This window comes from Pipistrellus kuhlii, unplaced genomic scaffold (assembly GCF_014108245.1).
Source record: "Pipistrellus kuhlii isolate mPipKuh1 unplaced genomic scaffold, mPipKuh1.p scaffold_m20_p_3, whole genome shotgun sequence".
Taxonomy (NCBI): Eukaryota; Metazoa; Chordata; class Mammalia; order Chiroptera; family Vespertilionidae; genus Pipistrellus; species Pipistrellus kuhlii.
In genome coordinates, this window is record NW_023425529.1 from 30,899,926 (window position 1) to 30,916,453 (window position 16,528).

Consider the following 16,528-nt stretch of genomic DNA (forward strand, 5'->3'; position numbering starts at 1 on the left):
GGGGATGTGCCCTCAACCAAGGTACATGACCTTGACAGGAATGGAACCTGGGACCTTTCAGTCTGCAGGCTGACGCTCTATCCACTGAGCAAAACCGGTTTCAGCCCCTTTTTCATTTTTTATATTTTATTCTCCCTCCCCCCTCTCCTTTGCCCTCCCCTCCCCTCTACCTCTCCCTTCCCCTCTCCCTCTCACTTTCCTTCCCTTTTTCCCTCTTCTTCTTCTTCCTCTCCCTCCTCTCTCACTCTGTCTCTAAAAGTCAATAAAAAATAGTATTTTAAATAATAATAATCCAGAAGAACGGAGTAGCTGGAAGACTATAGATTAAATAAACTGGCCATGCTTTCAGAATTGTTGAAGATGTGAGATAAGTACTTTAGAGTTCATCATACTATTAGCTCTAACTTAATATATGCTCAGGTTTTGTCAGAGAGAAAGAGTGAGACAGAGAGGGGGGAGAAGAAGAGAAAAAGAATTTTAAAAATGAGGAGGAGGAAGAGGAGAAGGAGGAGGAAGAGGAGGAGGAGGAGGAGGAGCAGGAGGAGGAGGAGGAGGGAGAGGGGGAGGAGGTAGAGGAGAAAAGAAGGGAAGAGGAAGGAGGAAGGAAGTTTGGATAGAAGGAAGAAAGAGTTTATCAAACAGTATTATTATATGTCCTGCAATCAATCCCAACTGCTTCTTCCCATTTCACCTGAATTTTCCTTTAGTAACAAAGTATTATTTGTAAGACTTGCAGTACAATCATCCAGATGAACTGAGTAGACTCCTTCTTTGTACTTTCACCTTCTGCCATGGCATTATTGAGTAGTGTTTGAGAGGTATGTTCAACCAAGTTCTCATTATAAACCTGAAGATGGTAGATAATGACCTGCTACTCTTTGGCTAACTCTAACCAGATACAGCATAACATTGCCCTTCACAGGGACTGCCAGGCCCTCTCTCACTGAATTAGGTGCCCTTTGTAGGAGGGGCAGCACCAGCTGATTCTGGTCCTGGTGGAAGGAGACTCTTTGGCACCACTGCCCATCAGCTCACTGTTCTAGTAAATTCGGCCTTGACTAGCTGCAACCTGAGGTGCATGGAACTTCCAGGGTGCCAGCAGTGGAGTCTGTGAGAAAAATGAAAAATTACATGTGAAATGATAAATTTATGTGGGAAAACAGCCGTGGAGTCGTGCCATAAAGTATATAGACTTGAAAAGTCTAAACTCTCTTGCTACAGTGCTTTTGTCATTTGTTAAAGGGAGTAAAATCTATAACTAAATGTTTCTTTTACTGCCAAGTAATTTTTTTTTATTTTATGTTAAATACTTTTAAATTATATATATATTTGATTTAAAAAAAAACTATGTATGATTTTTAGTTTCTCAAGGATGTTGCTTTTAAACATGTTACTTACACAAAACATTAGTTTACATTTACCCATCATCATGGAAATTACAGTGTTACTTCTGACTATACACACACAAAAACAGGAGCTTTAAATCTGCTAGCTAATGTATTCTCATTCGACTTCAAAATTAGTCGTTACTTTGAAAAGACTATTCTTGGAGACAAAAATTATCAAAAGCAGCCGCAGAAGGTGTATTTATATATCATTCTGTGAAGCATGGCTTTTCATCTGGATCAAATGACTGCTCTAACTTAATTCCACTCATTTGTTATGATAACGTTTCTGGTGCAGTAGGAAAAGGGAAATGGAAGCTATGACTGTATTGGCTCCATTAGTTCAATAACTTCCCAATTGTGTGAATGCTGGCTTTATACTAGTGTCATCAGATGCTTCCAATAGAAACTTAGTTAATTCAATAATGCTTTGTTGTTTACACAGAGTCAAATGCTTAGGAGTTTATTATGTTGAAGGTCAAAATAGCCCATTTTTGTGTATATTCTTATAAACTTTGTTTAGAAATTCAACAATGAGGACAAAATAATTTGCTTTTTTAAAAAATCTTTGTTGTTTAAAGTATTACATATGTCCCCCATTTACTCCTTCTAGCCTGCCCCCACCCCTAACCCTAGGCCCCAGGCCTTCACTACCCTAATGTCTGTAGTCATGGGTTATGCATACCATGTTTCCCTGAAAATAAGACATCATCTGAAAATAAGACTTAGAGCATGGAAAGATGAGACATCCCCTGAAAATAAGACCTAGCGCAACTTTGGGAGAAAAAATTAATATAAGACACTGTCTTATTTTTCAGGGAAACAGGATATATGCATACAAGTTCTTTGATTGATTTCTCCTACCCATCCACCCATCCCTGCCTTTCCTCTGAGATTCAATCGTCTGTTCCATGCTTCTACACTTCTGGATCTATTTTGAACAGACTGTTCATCAGTTTATTTTATTCACTAGATTATACATATGAGTGAGATCATGTGATATTTATCTTTGACTCATTTTGCTTAGCAAGGTTTGATGAAGTATGATACCAGTATAAGGCAGTATTCTTATTAAATTTCAAACTTTTAATCATTGGCTGTGATGCACACATAATTTATGTGTGCTACTATATTCTAATTAAAATAAAAGAAGCCACTATATTTTAATTAAAATAAAAGCTCTAATTTTCAGCCCTAACTGGTTTGGCTCAGTGGGTAGAGCATCAGCCTGCAGATTGAAGGGTACCTGGTTTGATTCTTGTCAAAGGCACATGCCTAGGTTGCAGACTCGATCCCCAGCAGGAGACATGCAGGAGGCAGCCAATCATTGATTCTCTCTCATCATTGATGTTTCTATCTCTCTCACTCTCTCCTTTCGTCTCTGAAATCAATAAAAATCTTTTTTTTTAAATAAAGCTCTAGTTTTTAGTATTTAAATTTAAATTTTAAGATGAACTATAAAAATTGTGATGAAATTATTACTGAATTAAATATATATATAGTGTGTCCCAAAAGAATGTATACATACTCTTAACAGCTGATAGTTCAATTTTTAAAATGATGAATTTTAATGAACACTGACTTCATAATTATTCAAAGTGTATATGTATACATTTTTGGGGAGATACCCTATATATATTAACAAAAGCAGGGCACATATTCTGCCTTTCCCACCACCATCAGATTTTAGAAATATTCAGGCCTTCTGTAAGTATGCTAAGTGAAATAAGCCAGTCAGAGAAAGACAAATACCATGTGATTTCACTTATATGTGGAATCTAATGAACAAAATAAACAAACAAATTGAAACAGACTCATAGATAATAGAACAGACTGTCAGAGATGATGGGGGTTAGGGGGTGAAAAAAGATGAAAGGATCAAGCAAAAGAAAAAGAATTCATAGACACAGATAAGAGTAGGGTGATAACCGGAGAAAAAGGAGGATGGGGAAAGTACAAGAGGGTAAAGGGGGGAAACAGTGACTAAAAGAAACTTGCCTTTGGGTGGTGAACACATAATGCAATATACAGATGACAAATTATAGAATTGTACACTTGAAACCTATATAATTTTGTTAACCAATGTCACCAAAATAAATTCAATAAAAATAAAATAAAATGCTAATAAGAAATGTTCAAGCCTTTCAAGACCTCCTTAGCAATTCAACCTCAATGTCCTACAATACTTTTGAAGTTCATCATAGATAAAAACTTCTATGATTTGGTTTCATTTCCCCCAAAAATCAGTTGGAAATCTTTAATGAAAATATTAAAGAAACTAGTGGCCTGGTGCATGAAATTTAAACACATTAAAAGGGAATTAATTAAAGTGATATTTTAATATTGCTATTTTTCCTTTTTCTATAACAGAGGTGTCAAAAATGAAAAAAAAAAAAACTATAGTAAAATATATATGAAAATCTTCCTCCTGTCAGAGTCTGGGGTGTGCCGTGGGACCCAGAGTCAAGTCCCTACCCTCCTGCCTGTGCCTGGAACATGAAGGAGATTTAGACCCAGCCTGCTCCACCCCCACTGGGTATGATCCAAAAACATCCAGCCCCAATATCATCAAGCCCCACTAGGTAAAGGTTGCAGCCTCAGGTCCCCTGTCAAGCCATGCAGGGTGGGGGGACAGCCTCAGGTCCCTGGGTCTGGCACTGGGTGGGGGCATAGCCTCAGGTTCCCTGCGTGCACTGGGTGGGGGCATGGCCTGAGTTCCCCTGACCCAATGCCAGGGCAGGGGGGCAGGGGGTCGCAGCCTGAGGTCAACTGTTAAGCCCCACAGGGCAGGGGCATCACCTGAAGTCCCCTTCCAAGCTTCCCCAGTCAGAGGCATGGCCTGAGGTCCCCCATCAAGCTCTGCCAGGCCTGCCACGATGCAGCCTCAGGCCCTTGCTGATTGCTTATTACTGCTCATTATGGGAACCCCGCCTCCTCTGTGGGCACAGCCATTTTGTATTACATGAACTTAGCCTCCGCTGTGTGCGCCGCCATCTTGTGATGGTGTTACATCATGAGGGTCAATTTGCATATTACCTCTTTATTATAGCATAGATGGGGCAACATAAAACTTCAGTTTTTGTAGTTACTTATTGCAATTAAATAGCCCAGCCCTCAGAGAGAAATCAATATAAATGTATCACTTTTAAAGCAAGGAGAAATAAACTATGAGACTTCAAATGGTGTCCAAGTTTACAGTAGAACATTATAATTGAGATTTGTGATATTTTAACTTATCAGAAAAGTTTTTTAATGGAGCTCCTCTTTCTAATTGGATAAATTTATATTCAGAAGTGGAGTGTCATGAAATTGAAAAGCCTCACAATCTTGCAGCATATAAATTTAGTGAATGCTCAAAAGAATCAGAATCATAGACAACTTGTATGATGAATTTTGCCTTGCAAAAATATTTTTCAAAGAAATGTACTCTAAATGGAAGAAAAAGACAGAACCTGTGAAAATATTTGAGCAAAATATTTATACATTTCATTATAAAATAAATAATAAATTTTATTCCAGGAAACTACTATGAGCTTTGAGGTACTTCAACACCTGCAGTTTGTTCTCAATTAAAAATATTTTTTTCTATTGAGAAAAGTCCATTGAAATAGTCAATAATTTCAAATTCAGAAAGATAAAATTCAACTTAGAAAACACTGCAGGCCATTACAGTCATGCTCTGCATAATGGCTATTCAATGGTGAACCACATCACATATGCAATGGTGGTCACATCCTATATAATAATGCAAATAGACCAAAAGGCAGAACAACCAAACAACAAGTCGCTATGAAGTGCGCTGACAACCAGGGCATGTGTGCGAAACATGGCAGACATCAGCCATGGTGGAATGGTAGAGCAGGTGAGGGGGGCATCAGACTAAGGCAGGGTACCTGTTGCTGTCCTCAGAGTGAGCCTCTGGTGGTTACTGAAAATTCTTTGCTCCCATGCACCACGGTCCCCCTCCCCCACTCTCCAGACACTCACACCTTCTGCCAGTGAAGGCCTCACGTGTACCCACTGCCAATGTCAGAGCCACCACACCCACTGCCAATGCCAGTCCCCCTCACATGCATAACCAGCACTAGAGCCACTGCTCACACCCACTGCCAGTGCCTGGTGCTGGTCCCAATTGCTCGGTGCCATCAGCGGGTGCTCCCAAGCAGGGCCACCACCATCATGGCATGGGAGCAGTGGTATTGGGAGCAGGGCTGCCAGCAGACAGGGAAGCGGGGGCCACAGAGTGACAGGCCATATTGGGGCATGGAGGCTGGGCCGAGACCTGCCCCTGTGCCTTGTGGCCCACAGTTCCTTTCAAGGTACACAAATTAGTGCAGGGGGCCCTAGTAAGATTATAAAGGAGCTGAATTTTTTATGAGAAATGGAAGGACGTGTGGTTCAAGAGGAATTTTATTTTTCTCTGCTGGGAGGAATATCTACGGGGCTCATCAACAGATTCCCTCTCAGTCACACCACCTCAATATTGAGTGCAGGGATTACATCTTAATCAGTCAGCCATTGACATATTTCAGCACACAGGAGCCTGACTCCCCAGTGCTACATATTCCGAGGTGCTACAGATCTCTCCAACATCTAGCTTGAAGGTGACCAGAGTACATTGTTGTAAATTCTTTGTTGAGGGCCTAAATCCTATATATGTCAAAGATGCATGGGAACAACCTAAGAAATATCAAGTGTTACTGTCACTTTAGTAAAAGCTCTCTCTCTGGTAGTATGGAGCCAGCCTGTCCCTGTACTTTGGAAATATTTTTAGGTTCTAATGATGTAAACCATAGATCAGCTTTATTTCTGACATCAGTTCAAAGACAGAGGGAGCCCTTTGTGCCATATAGGGCCAATGGAACCAAAAACAAATCTCTAAAGTCAAGATATTGAATCCTCAGTTCTACACCCTCTCCAAGTAAAAGACAATTTTTTGTAGGGTATGTGTTTTGTATTTTGAGTACACAAATTTCCCACTGCTACAACCTGCAATAGCCAAGACCACATCACCACAACAATTCCCTATGTTCCTGTATCTCCTCATTTTGATTTCTTATTCCTACTGACCTTAGGCCACTTTTCAATCCCTTCTGACAGTTATAGTAATCTACATTTTACCCAGCTAGTTTCTCCTGGATATTTCCAATCAATCCAGCTCACATTCCTGTTTGGGAGCAGCACTGACAGCTTCACTATTCTATTTCTGACCCTTTCGGAAGGAAGCAGGGGGATGGCATGTGGGACTGTGTTTATAAAGTCTACAGTAGTGTATAGTAATTTCCTAGGCCTTCACACTCACTCATCACTCACTCACTGACTCACCCAGATGAAGTTCTGTGAGCTCCATTCATGGTAAGTGCCCTACAGGCATATCATTTTATTTTTATATATAATTTCACTGAAACTTTTCTATGTTTAGATACACAAATAATTACTAGTGTGTTGAAATTGCCTGCAGTATTCAGTACAGTAACATTGAGTACAGACCTGTAGCCTAGAAGCAATATGCTGTACCTTACTATTAATAGCAGAGGTGTGTAGTAAGTTAGTCCATCTAGGTTTGTGTAAATGCATTCTACGATGTTTGCACCAGAACAAAATCACCTAACAATGCCCTTCTAAGAACATATCCCCATCATTAAGAAAATTATTACTGTATATTAAAAATTAAAAACATGACAATATTAAAAAATATATTCTTCATAAAATATCAGTGATACAGTAATATTAGTGACAAATACAGCCAAGAAACTTATTATGTGACATGAGGATTGACTAAGAACAAATATTTTTGGTCATTTGATAATGCATAGGTACTCCACATAAAAATGCTTTGTATTACTAAAACTTGATATGCTATTTATTTTTATAGAAAATATGTTATCTCTTGAAAATAGACTTTCAATAAAACCATTTTATAAATATAATGAAATCAGTCTTAGATCCATGAGTAAGCATTTCAAAATTTATACAACTTTAATTATTTGTAATACCCCTGTCACTCTCAAAAGTGTTCCAGAAGGATTATAAATGATCTGGTCATTATAATCATGAACAAAGTAAAGAAAATTAACTTGGAAATTAACATGAACAGGTTTCAAAAAAAATCTAACAATGCCTAAAAATATAAAACTAGCAAAGATGAAAGAAAGAATAAAAATGTAAACAAAATATAACCTTAAGCAAATAAACTCTGTAAATAAGTATCTTCACCCAAAGAAAATTCCAGGTTGAGAGTGGTTGGCAGTGGATTTTAGCAAACATTCAGGAATAAATAACTACATTTTTATACAAACACTGGAACAGCTTTCAATTCTTAGTTTATTAAGTCAGCATAACCTCTATAACAAAACTTAAAAGAAAATATGAAGGAAAAATATACAGGTGAATCTAACTCATGAACATAGAAGCGACATTCTTGAACACTATATTAGCAATCCATGTCAAGGTTAATACATCATATGACCAATTTGGGTTTAGACCAGATAAGCAAAGTTGACGAAACATCAGAAAATCAATTTAGTGTACTTTACCATATTAAGAAAATTATAGAGAAAAATAATATGATTTTCTAAATATTTGCAGAAAAAAACATTTAAAGTGGTTCAACTTATATTTATGATTACAAAAAGTGTAGTTAACTGGGGATATACAGACTCTATTTTAATATTATAAAGAGCACATATCTATGAAAAACTTTAGCAGACACACTTTATGGTAACAAATTTTGAAATTCTTCCCTTTGAGGTCAGGAATAAGAATAAGGTGCCACTGACATTGCTCCTATACAAAACCATAAGTAAGAAAAATAAGAGGTATTGAAAAGGAAGAAACCAAATTCTTAGTATTCATAAGTGATATAATTACATAGAAAAATCAAAATTACAAATGACTTTTTAAAAATTGTTAGATAAAGATCAGTATGCAAAATATCAATTGCATTTTATTTAATTGTAACTAACAAAAAGAAAAGTTGAATTTTTTTAAATGTCATTTTCAGTAGTATCAAATTACCAAATTTCTAGGAATAAATATAAAGAAAGCCTTATACAACCACTACAAAGAAATGTAATAAGTCTATTGTAAAAAAATAGAAGAAAGCAAATAAATAGTTGACATATCATATGTATGGAATAGAAGGATCAATATTATTAAGATGTCAATTCTCCCCAATTTGATCTTAAAGATGTAATTTAATTCGCCCCCAACCCCTCAAATCCCAAAGTATTTTTTTTGGATAATTTTGGTGGACCTTGAGAAACTAATTCTAAAATTTCTATCAAAAGATTAAAATAGCCAAGGCTCCCTAAAGACAATTTGAAGGAAAACCAGGAGAGATGATTTACTCTCTGAGATATCATATATGAAGACAGTATAAAGTGACAGTAATTAAATGATTGGCTAATGATTGACAGATGTATGGGGGGAAAAACTAGAGTATATGTAAGTCTACCCCTATGGTAACCCTAGATGGAAGACAAAGGTGGCACTGTACAATCCTGGAAGAATAATTTTTTAATAGGCAATGTCAGGACAATTGGATATACTATAGACAAAAGGAAATATCTTCTACCTCAAATTACATGCAAATATCTACTTCAAATAGTTTGCAAATCTAAAAGTGAAAAACAAAGAAAATAAAGTTCTAAAATATGATAAAGAAAAGTATATGCATTACCTAAAGGAAGAAAATATTTCATAACCAGAACACAAAGAACATTATTTTTGAAGGAAAAAATTAAAAATTGGACTATATTAAATTGTAAAACTTACATTCCTCAAAAGGCATCATTAAGAGGGTGAGAAATGCAAGCCACAGAAAGGAAGATATTTATAATCTTTAAAACTAACACACGGCCTATAGCCAGAATATATAGAGTAGTCCTACAAATCAATTAGAAGATGGTCCATTTGATAGAAGAATGACCAAAACAGTACTTCACAAAAGAGGATATGCAAGTGGCCAATAAGCATATTAAAATATGCTCAACTTCATTGTCATCAGGGAAATAAAAGTTAAAACCACAATGCAATACCACTACACACTTGCCAGAATGGCTAAAATGAAAAAGACTTAATAAAAACGTTGATGAGGATGTAGAACAACTGGAACGCATTGCTGTTGGACTCATCACTAGTGGAAGTGTAAAGCATATAACCACTTTGGAAAGCTGGAATCATCTACTAAAGCTACACATTACACGTGCCTTATAAGGCAATAATTCTACCACAACAGAAATGCAAGCACATGTGCACCCAAAGAAAGACACAAGAATATTCACAGCAGTATTATTCATCACAGCTCCAAACTGGAAACTATCCAGATGTCCGGATATGGTATATTCCTCCCAGGGAGTCTATTTGTCATTGAGAACAAATACACTATAGTTGCATGCACAACTTAAATGAACTTCGCAAATATACTGTTGAGTGAAAAACATCAGATACAAAAGAATAGTGTTGTGTTAGGTGTCAGGAAAGTCACAGTGGAAATGACCAGATGTTTTTTAGATTAACTAAATATCTCAAGGTTTCTTAAGGTAACTCAGAAAAAAATTACTGTTCTTGATCATTGAGTAAAAAATACTCTTTCTCTTAGATAAAATTTGAAGTAGAGTTGTGGATCTTTTCCCTAAATATAACTGTGCATTGGTTAGCAGACTTGAGGGGGGGGGGAGACTGTAACAATATTTTTATGTCATATTATGTGGGTCCAAATCTTTATTCTACTATTTATCCACTGTTGAGACCTTAGGTGAGTTACATTATCTATGTCCCAATTAATATATATGTAAAAAAAGGATGATAACATTTATCAGATAGGGTTGTTAGAAGAGTAAAAGTATATAATACAGTCAAATATATAAAGCATCTGATATTTAATAGTCACTCAGTGAAACTCAATAAGTGGGTGATACAATGGTTATTATACACTTGTGTGTATTAACAGTTTAGTAAAAAGGAGGAGAACTTATATTCCTGAGTCTCCTATGCTTCAGATACTACATCAGCCAATTTCTATATTTTAATATCCATAAAATAATATTAATCAGTAAATATAATTCCTAATTGATTGTATTAAGGAAACATATTATGCAACAGGTTGAATAGCTTGCCTAAGATCTGAGAGACTGTTTTGGAGTAAAAGCGTCTTTGTCATAAATAATTTGAATATAATTTATCAGGCAATAAAATTTGATATCTTATCATGTCTACCTGCTCTCTGTTTTATAAAACAGCTCCCCATCTTTTCAGGGTCAGAATAATTATAAGACTCCATTTCTTGACTTCATCTTACATTTCTCGCCTAATCTATATCTGAGTAGCCAATCCTTCTACCAACCCCCAATCATTTTCTTGTGGATCAAGATCTACCATTATACTAATAGGTAGAAATGATGAAATGAATAAAAGGGGACATTTATTACTGATTTGTTACATGTCTCCCTCTAGGAGATGAGGGTAAATGGCTTCAAACCTTAGGAAGAACAGGCACACTTATTCATCCCCACCAACACACCTTCCTAACACACTTCCTTTGTAACTGTTTGGGGATATATTTAAATTAGCCTTAAAGTACAACTCAAAACATAGAATAATGAGGTTCTAATATTCCGAGGACCCCATCAACAAGTCAAATTCAAGGAAACAAAAACCAAGTATAAGAAACTGTGGAATGGAGTGGAGGGTCCTTTTCATTTGTATTAGGAAAAATAAATGCAACCTTTTGCTTCCATGAGAAGTAAGAAACACAAGCTTGAATACACACTTTCCATAAAGTATTCAGAACCATCCCAGTGGTGAGGTAAAGGAAAACCAGTCATGGTGTTCCCTCCCTGGCTGAGGCTGCTGTCCACAAAAGCTGCCAGTCTTCCTGTGGTATGAGGGGAAGGAGTGGGATCTTGTGAGTATAGCATAGTGGATGTGACACAGAGCTGTAAAAATGAATGGGCCAACTCTGACTTCGGGAAGTTCCTAAAGTGTCTAAGCATAGAGAGTCTAATGTGGGAGCCCCTTTCACATCCCGCATAGTTCAGGGTTCTCAGTTCAGGGTTTGGGTTCTGGAGAAGGCCGCACACAAATGAAAGAGACTAGAAAAAATATTAATTTGGGAAACGGGGGCTAGGCGGAAGCCCAACTCTAGTGGGAGGACTACTGCCTTGCTTTAGCCTTGTGTTTTTGTTTTTTAAGTATTAATTTTGGAATATTGGGAGCCAGGCAGGAGCCCACCTCTTGTAGGAGGACTACTCCTAGGCTCTGGCCTTTCTATCCCTTTTTTTTTTTTTTTTTTTTTTTTTTGAGACTATGGGATACACCCATAGCCCATAGGCAGGTGTATCAGTAAAGTCACAGGCAGATTATTTGTCAGTAAAGATTTACATGATTATTTGGTGGGAAAGTTGCCTCAGTTACCATTGTTTCAATTAGATAGGGAGTGGTTGGCTCTGACCTCTGAGAGCTTCAAGGTTGACCAGCCTTCCACATCGTTCTATTAGTGAGAAAATGATCAGTTTTTGGCAGTCAAAGGTATCAAATTTCTAAGCTTGTCTTTCTGAATTAAATCATACTAGGCATGCCCCAAATCACATAAGTAACTTTTCATGTAAATTACTCATCAACATGGTCTTGATACAATTGTAGGCATGAGAATTGAACTAGTTTTATCTATAACTAATTGGGACACACCATTGTAATCAAAATCTGATAGTAAGGTAGTTTAAGCCAATCAGACTCCAAAACATCAACAGTTTCAAAGCAAATAGATCAGTGGTTGATTATTCATTTCATAAAACTCTTTGTTTTCCTAAAGTATCCACCATAGGATTTCTTTTTGAAATACAAGAGCTCTCTGGTGCATTTAAATTATGACTCAAAAAACTATTTTTTTTTTATATCAGGGACTCGGACCAAGTGAAATATCATGTCAGGTCAGGTTGGGTTGGAGAGTATTTTGATGTTCTGGTTTTATTCCATTTCAATTGCTTTAGAAAAATTTATAATAGTCATAGCTTGAACTGACTCACAGAGGCTTTTTGGAGGGAGTAGGGTTGAGAGTAGAGGGAACCTGTGGTTTGTTCACAGTGCCATAGAAAAGAATAATTCAGGATTTTAATTTTTTTCCAAATTGAATCTATTAATGGAATTCCTTCTGCTTTTTAGCTCATAGTTTGATTATTGTAAAACTTCCTCATATACATACAATTTTTCAGGAAAGAAAACTTATTTGCCTAAAATGAGGCAAATCTGAAACAAAAACTGATTCTTCCACCCTCTGTAAAAAGGAGAAGGCAACAAAAATATGCAGTTTTTATAATGATACTAGAGGCCCTCTGCACGAATTTGTGCATGGGTGGGGTCCCTCTGGTGACCTGCAGGAATCGGACTAAAACCCACAGTCCAATGAGCCTGCAGCTCCTACCTGCTGCTCCCACTCATCCCGCGCGACTGTGCCTGTGGCAGGCTCCTGCCCAATCAGTCCTGATCAGGAGAGGCTTGTATGTTTTATTTCCCACATCATTTTCATATTAGTTTGTGTCAATCAGTCATTCCCTGTTTTGTATTCTATTGCTTGTATCAAATCTTTACATTTTTTATTAACCATCATTTCATTATTAATATTATGAATTTCTATTTTTTTTAAAAAAAAGAGTCCAAGATATCATTATTATCTTTACACTACATCATCCAGAAATTTTTTGAGCTAATTTCTACATTTATCATTCATGTGTTTGGAAAGAAGATAGAATAATAGCATCCCCAAGATCTATAGTTATAAACACCTGACCCTGTCCTCCCTGATCACAGATCAACCTTACCAGTATTTTTGTTTGAATGGAGAAGACTGAGAGTGTCCTGCTGAAAAACATGGATTTTGGAAATAGCAGACCTGAGTTTGAGTCCCAGCCCTGCTATCTTTTCACCATGTGACCTTGAGTCATTTACTTAACCTGTCCAGAGCCTCAGTTACTGTGTTTTTAACAAGAGGATCGTTGAGTTACTGGGATGAATAAATGTCATCTCTATGGAAACTGTTTAGTGCAGTTTAATAGGACATATGTCTTCAACAGTATTATTTTGGGGAGTGTTGTGAGAAGGTATAAGTCTGGTAGAGAGGACAGTGAGACATACTCTAGGAGCACATGAACAGAGAAGTCTGACTGTCCAGAAAATTTCTGGGAGATTGACAAGTGTGCCCATTACTGCTAGACATTCATAGGTCATGATGAAGAGACTTGAGCTTAAATTATATTTGCTTTTTTAGGGTGACTTGCTAATCATAGTTATGGTTTCTGAGCTCTTAGTAACCAGATGTCCAGACCTTTTGATAATGGGCTCCATTACTCTCTGAGTTCACCATTCTTCTTCTCCACCTCATGGCTTCACTTAGAAGGCCTTTGATTCAAATCCTTTTTTGTTGCTTAATGAGAAGGGAAATACTATAACTCTAAGTCTTATTATACTATAGGAAGGTAAAATGGTGGAAAAGTAGAAATGCATATCCCATCTTTGACAGACTCCTGGCCCTTGATTTAACTTCCTTTTTTGTTGTTCTTAATACCCTATTATGATGCTTTTGAGAGAAGACTCTACTTTATTTTTCTAAAATTGATGTTATTATGAAGTCTGACATCTCTGTGCTTTTGTCCATACACGTCCACAATCCTAGGACACTTCTCTGTCTTTATGAACATCTCTTCGTGTTTCATATTAAAAAAGTAAATATGACCCAGCCAGCATGGCTCAGTGGTTGAGCATCAACCTATGAACCAAGAAGTTTCAGTTTCATTCCTGGTCAAGGCATTTACCCAGGTTGCTGGCTCGATCCCCAGTGAGGGACATGTAGGAGACAGTTGATCAATGATTTTCTCTCATCATTGGTGTTTCTATCTCTCTCTGAAATAAATAAAAATATATTTAAGAAATTTTAAATAAAATAAATGTGTTTGTTTAGAGAGAGTATTTCTACTAGCTGAGCAAAATCAGTAGGTTCCTATTCAGCATTCCAACTACACTTTGTTTAAACACCTGTCTGACTTATGTAATGTTACTTGTGCTGTACAAGTAGAGGCATTATGGACAGCAGTGAAACCTCAAGCAGGAACCAGTTGGGGAGGCACCTCAGAGGGCCTTCAGTGGACTTCCATACAGTCGGGAGCATTACCATAATGAACTGGCATAGGAGAGAACAAAAATGGTGTTTGCAAGATGGTGACCAATGGTTTAGTGAGTGGTCACTCATAAAACAGCTCCTGGATACCAATGAGTAATTTAAGCAGTAATAGAGACACAGGAAAACATTTTTGTAAGAATCATTTTGATACTATTTTAATCCCTGGAAAACACTGGATATATTTATGAACTCATTTCCCCTTTAAATTAGTTCTTGAAGGCAGGGAATGCTTTTTCCCTCAAAGGCTGGGTCATGGTCTTGCATATAGATGCTGCTCAAAAAAAAAATATATTTTAAGTTACATTATTTCAATCAGATTCTTTGAATATGATACCATTTAGCATATTACTTTAAATTTTTTGAGAAGTCATTCATCATAAAAAAAATATCGATGATGATTTTTGGTATTTCTCAAATTGAAATGTACTTTGGCTTACAGGCTGAACAAACCAGAAGATGAGAACATTTGAGGTTTTATTTCTCCTTCTTCCTGTGCACTGATGAAACTTAATTTCCTATTGTCAGTTTTTGTCCTTTCTCCCAAAATTACTTTCAGAAAACATAGCTGTTTTTGGCATAGCTCTTTCTACACAGAACTTTTCTGTTCAGCTCTGAGCATAAGAATCACTTCATTAAATAATAATAATATCCCTAATTTACATAACACTTTATACTTATAATACACAGACACATGTTCTGTCATATGATATTCAAACCAACTCTCTTGAAATAATCAGGCTATTATCATTATCTGTGTGGAAACTGAAATCATTAGAAGCCAGTAAGTAAGAGTTCAAACTAGGTCTTCTGTCCCCATATTTATATTCTTTCCATTGTACCAGAAAACATCACATCCTGGTACTTTCCTCAGATTTTGCTCTGGGAACATCTAGAAAGCACTTGTGAGCTCAGGTTTCCTACTCATCACCATCTCTCTTTCTTGACCACATCCCTTCCGACTCTGCCCTTTTCAGATATTGACCTCTGAGTGTCTCTGGACTTACATAATGTATTTGTTCTTCCCAGAGTAACCAAGTGAAATATAATAAATACAAGGAACAGCAGAGTGGGCAAATACAAATATGCATGAGCCTATTGAATCATCTATTCCCAAGAACAATGGTTCACAGAAATTGGAGATGGAAAAGACCTATGATGTCATCTTATCCGCCCCCAGGCCAAAGCAGGTTCAAGCCCAGAATGCTGGCAGCCAAGCTGTTGTTTAGTTTCCAGCCCAGCCTCTTGAGGTTCTAGATTGTATCTACTGCTGACATTGGCTGGAGGGGAAACAGCCAAGTGATCTCAAAATTGGAGCACTATCTGAAGTCTCAAGGGCCTTATTGCTCTGTGCAAAGAACAATGTGCCTATAATTGATCCGTTCTCTGCTAAGGGATGTGGCTCTGATCAGGAATAATTCCCACAGAAGCATTCATAGGTAACTGGCTGAGAATGAACAGTCCAAATTAATAAAAACACACAAGCTCAAATCCTTTCTGAAGTCAGAAGTGACCAGTGGGAATGTCATACTACACACAGAGTTGGAGTGACTAGGAAACATGCCAAAACCAATGCTTAGTTCTTTCTCTGTTATTTCCTAATTAATCCCTGAGGCAAAACATCCAGCTGGAGTTCTAAAAGTTGCTAGAGGTCTCTAAGTGTCCCCTAAAAGAATTCACTACTTGAAGAACAACATTAACTCACAGACACAACCTTTACATGGAACTTCTTTCTTTAACTCTGTTCTTATTTAATAGAAGACTTCATTCTATACTTAATCAAACCACTAGTGAGAGAAGGCAGATGCATGCTTTTTAAAATACTATAAAGAAAATAATAAAAGTACTATGGTGAGAGTTTTAAAAAATGAAATAATAACCAAGTTCTAATGAAATCACTAACCAGCTGTGACCAGCAGCAAGCTATTTCCCTCTCCTCTCCTCTAAAACATGATAAAATAAGAACACAAAG